This window comes from Gossypium raimondii, chromosome 12, assembly GCF_025698545.1.
Source record: "Gossypium raimondii isolate GPD5lz chromosome 12, ASM2569854v1, whole genome shotgun sequence".
Classification (NCBI taxonomy): domain Eukaryota; kingdom Viridiplantae; phylum Streptophyta; class Magnoliopsida; order Malvales; family Malvaceae; genus Gossypium; species Gossypium raimondii.
Genome location: NC_068576.1, coordinates 21184528 through 21189527, shown reverse-complemented (window position 1 = coordinate 21189527; position 5000 = coordinate 21184528). Strand labels below are relative to the sequence as shown.

General features: G+C 48.3%; 1 pseudogene; it reads left to right on the top strand.

Moving 5' to 3' along the window:
- The first annotated feature begins 4959 nt into the window (after nucleotides 1-4959).
- The window catches only part of LOC128035472 (uncharacterized), a 1857-nt pseudogene continuing 1816 nt past the window's right edge, over nucleotides 4960-5000 (top strand).

The window sequence follows — 5000 nt, the reverse complement described above, 5'->3', positions numbered from 1 at the left end:
ATCAAACCCTAATTCTCCGTCGGTCGTCACCACCATAGTAGGCCACATCCTACCATCGAAAGTTGATAGGGCAGAAATTTGAATGATGCGTCGTCGGCACAAAGACCATGCGATCCGTCGAGTTATCATGAATCATTAGAGCAACGAGAAAAGCCCGCGTCGACCTTTTATCTAATAAATGCATCCCTTCCAGAAGTCGAGGTTTGTTGCACGTATTAGCTCTAGAATTAGTACGGTTATCCGAGTAGCAAATACCATCAAACAAACTATAACTGATTTAATGAGCCATTCGCAGTTTCACAGTCTGAATTTGTTCATACTTACACATGCAAGGCTTATTCTTTAAGACAAGCATATGACTACTGGCAGGATCAACCAGGTAGCATTCCTCCGTGACGTCGGAACTGCATTGCCCTCAACATGCCGCGTGAGCAACGAGGAGGTCATAACAGAGCACGAGCATCGTCTGTGTCAAGAGACAAAATGCATAGGCATCGAGAGATAAGGGCCTGAACCCTACTCTCAAAAATATTTTCCGCATCCGAAAGCACGATCGAGCACCAGTGCACCGACGAGGCCACTCTAATTTAAGGGGGCGCACTAGGGACACAAGGAATGATTGAGGTCCACTACGCACCCCGAAGGGCACGAGATGGAGAAAGGACGGCAACACATCCATAATTCCATCTGGCATAGGTACGCAACACAGTATCCCGATCCCACCCCTTGGGTTCAATTACTACAAGGGGAGTTAATGAAGAGGAGTGCGGCTCGACAGTTCGGTGCGAGTAGCATGGAGCCTGCCAATACACACAACCAAAACACCACTCATATGCCCATTGTGTACTAGTAGTAGCGCCCGCGCACACCGCCCAACAACCCACCCAACCAATCGAATGGTAGGGGAGCAGGAGGAACAACGAACGAGGGTGCACCACAATCGCTTGGCACGAGAACAACGAGGGGTAGAATCCCACTGGGACTTGGTCGAGCCAAGACCGAGCCTACAATCTCCACTTACACCCCCCGATGCCGTTACCGTGTTGTCACCGACTTGGGATGCACAAGGCGTCCCTAAACGTGATGGATGCCCGATATAGGGAACTTGGTCCTGGAGTCGTTAGCTACATTTCTATGGGCATTGTCTTGGCCAGCAGGAAAATCAATACCCCGACCTTAGTTTGCTGATGGTGTCCGAGGCTCCCGCACATCCGAGTACCTAGGTACCGATGGTGTCCGAGGCTCTCGCACGACTAAGGGCCTAGGTTGCCGATGGTGTCCGAGGTTCCTGCACATCCAAGCACCACGGTGTCGATGGTACTCGAGGCTCCCACACGACCAAGGGCCTAGGATGCCGACATTGTCTGAGGCTCCCGCACATCATAGCACCGAGGTACCGATGGTGCCTGAGGTTCCCGTACGACCAAGGGCCTAGTTTGCCGATAGTGTCCGACACTCCCGCACATCTGAGCACCCAGGTGTCGATGGTGCCCGAAGCCTTCGCACGACCAAGGGCCTCGGTTGCCGATGGTGCCCGAGGCTCCCGCACGACCAAGGGCCTAGTTTGCTGATGGTGTCCGAGCCTCTCGCACATCCGAGCACCTAGGTCCTGATGGTGGCCGAGGCTCTCGCACAACCAAAGGCCTATTTTGCCGATGGTGCTCGAGGCTCCCGCACATCCAAGTACCGAGGTGCTGATGGTGCCCGAGGCTCTCGCATGACCAAGGGCATAGTTTGCCGATGGTGCCCAAGGCCCTCGTAAGACCAAGGGCCTAGGTTGTCGATGGTGTCCGAGGTTCCCTCACATCCAAGCACCAAGTTGTCGATGGTGCTCGAGGCTCCCATACGACCAAAGGCCTAGGATGCCGACATTGTTCGAGGCTCCCGCACATCATAGCACTGAGGTGCCGATGGTGCCCGAGGCTCCCACACGACCAAGGGCCTAGTTTTCTGATGGTGTCCGACGCTCCCACACATCTAAGTACCCAGGTGCCGATGGTGCCCGAGGCTCTCGCACGACCAAGGGCCTAGGTTACCGATAGTGCCCGAGGCTCCTGCACAACCAAGGGCATAGTTTGTTGATGGTGTCTGAGGCTCCCGTACATCCAAGCACCAAGGTCCCAATGGTGGCCGAGGTTCTCGTACGACCAAAGGCCTATTCTGCCGATGGTGCCCGTGGCTCCCGCATGACCAAGGGCCTAGTTTGCCGGTAGTGCCCGAGGCTTCCGCACATCCAATCACCTAGGTTTCTGATTGTGTCCGAGGTTCCCGCACATCCAAGCACCAAGGTGTCGATGGTGCTCGAGGCTTCAGCACGACCAAGGGCCGAGGATTGTGACATTGTTCGATGCTCTTGCACATCATAGCACCGAGGTGCTGATGGTGCCCGAGGCTCCCGCATGAACAAGGGCCTAGTTTGCCGATGGTGTCTGATGCTCCCGTACATCTGAGCGCCCAGGTGCCGATGGTGCCCAAGACTCTCGCACGACCAAGAGCCTAGGTAGTCGATGGTGCCCGAGGCTCTCACACGACGAAGGGCCTAGTTTGCCGATGGTGTCCGAGGCTCCCGGACATCCAAGCACTTAGGTTTCGATGGTGGCCGAGGCTCTCACACGACGAAGTGCCTGTTTTGTCGATGGTGCCCAAGGCTTCCGCACATCCAAGCACCAAGGTGCCGAATGTGCCCGAGACTCCTGCACGACCAAAGGCCTAGTTTGCCGATGGTACCTGAGGCTCTCACACAACCAACGGCCTAGGTTTTTGATGGTGTCCGAGGTTCTCGCAAATCCAAGCACCAAGGTGTTGATGGTGCTCAAGGCTCCCGCTCGACCAAGGGCCTAGGATGCCGACATTGTCTGAGGCTCCCACACATCATAGCACTGAGGTTCCGATGGTGCTCGAGGCTCCCACACGACCAAGGACCTAGTTTCCCGATGGTGTCCGACGCTCCCGCAGATCCGAGCGCCCAGATGCCGATGGTGCCTGAGGCTCTCGCACGACCAAGGGCCTAGGTTACCGATGGTGCCCGAGGCTCCCGCACAACCAAAGGCTTCGTTTGTCGATGGTGTCCGAGGCTCTCGCACATCCAAGCACCTAGGTCCCGATGGTGGCCGAGGCTCTTGCACAACCAATGGCCTATTTTATCGATGGTGCCCGAGGCACCTGCACATCCAAGCACCGAGGTACCGATGGTGCCCGAGGCTCCCGTACGACCAAGGGCCTAGTTTGCCGATGGTGTCCCAGGCTCCCCGACATCCGAGCGCCTAGGTGTCGATGGTGCCTGAGGCTCTTGTTAAGTTCAATTTTGAGCTTAACTTATTCAATTAAATTATTTAAATTGTTGATTAATATTTGGTTAATTAAGTTATAATTCAGCCTAAATTGATTAGAGACATTTTATGCCGTAATAATTTACTTGCACTCCAATTCAACAATTTAATTTAAATTTATTTCATGTGCAGGTTGTTGCCCGTATAAATTCAATTTGGAAGTTAATCCGCATAAATAAGTCAATAATGATGGTCATATGTCAAGTTGACTAATTAAATTAACAATGGAGGAGCAGTCAGTCCAATTAGAAGCCAAACATGCGACAAAATTAGCAGGGGAATTATTATTTCCTTCTTGCTAAGCGGTGGCCGACTATAATCTAATTAAAGAAGCCAAATCAGCTTTGAAGAGTTAAATTAAAACTCTACTAAGCTGAAGCTATTTTCATGCGACGGGTTCAGCTAGGAAACGGGGGATAAGATTGATTTTAATTTTTGAATTGATTGGAGGATATTATCCCATAAATAGAGAAGATCAAGAATGGAAAGGAGAGAAGAAACAGAGAAAAACATACAAGAGCATAGGAAAGGCGTGATTCAAGCAAGCGAAATTTTCTAAAATTGGACCAAGAATCCGATCAAGGAGCTAGAGTAGCGACTAGTAAATTCGCTAATTGGGAGAAGGGAAATTGGACGACTTGAAGAGCTTAGCCTTCCAAGAATCAGTTTGTAATTCATGTTTTTTTCAATGGATTTGTGTTCTGTTTTACTAGCTATGAGTGGCTAGTTTATTTACGCTTAGTTAGACACTTATGAAACCGAGCACAAGTGAATTGAAAATTTATTTTGTTCTAAAATCAAATTGGCATTCTTGAATTGTCTGATTTTATCTTCCAAAGAATTTTTTTCTTCCAATTCAATTGTAGTGATCACCTAATTAAATTGGGAATTTTTCTTATAATAATTTAAGTGCAAATTGAGGAATCGAATTTCTCAATTAAGCTTAGAATTAGTGATAATTAATTGGCCGTAGCAAATTAAGACAACTTCAGATTTAATCTTAGAAGCCGCTGGTGGATTTTCTTTGGTTAAGGCTAGGCGAAGTCTCTAAATCTCTAAAAAATCTTTAACAAGTCAACACAAAAGGTAAATTTCAATCATGGACGTTCTCTAATTGAAGAATTTACTAGGGATAGGAAGTCACTTCGTAAGTGATTTTTCAGCCTTGCTGCTAATTTCATTTCTTAGCTTAATTTCAGGTTGCAAAGGACTTGTGCTTAGTGGATTAAGGCGTCAATAACTAAGCATTATTCTTCTCTTGATATTTTCTCCTCAGCAGTTTTAATTCGAGCCAAAGTTTATTTATTACTTGAGACTAATTTTAGCAATTGTAAAACATAAACTTCCCCCATTTTTCCTCTCTTTAGTTTCGCATGCTTTTTACATTACTTTAATTTTAAATCGCTTCGAATAGATTTGTTGCAAGCTTCCTCGTGGGACGATTCCCTATTTACCCTATATTACAAGTTAATGTAGGTTAAGAATGTGAGTTTAATTTGGCAGACGTAAACGACAGTTACCAAATTTTGGCGCCGTTGCCGGGGAAGTGACGTAGTCAAATCTATTTGATTTTGATAACTTACTTTGTTTTTCTTGTTTTTGATTATGCAGGTAGATTAGCCTTTAGTATATGTTATTAAGGAGTGGAAGACGAACATCGAAAGACCCTGA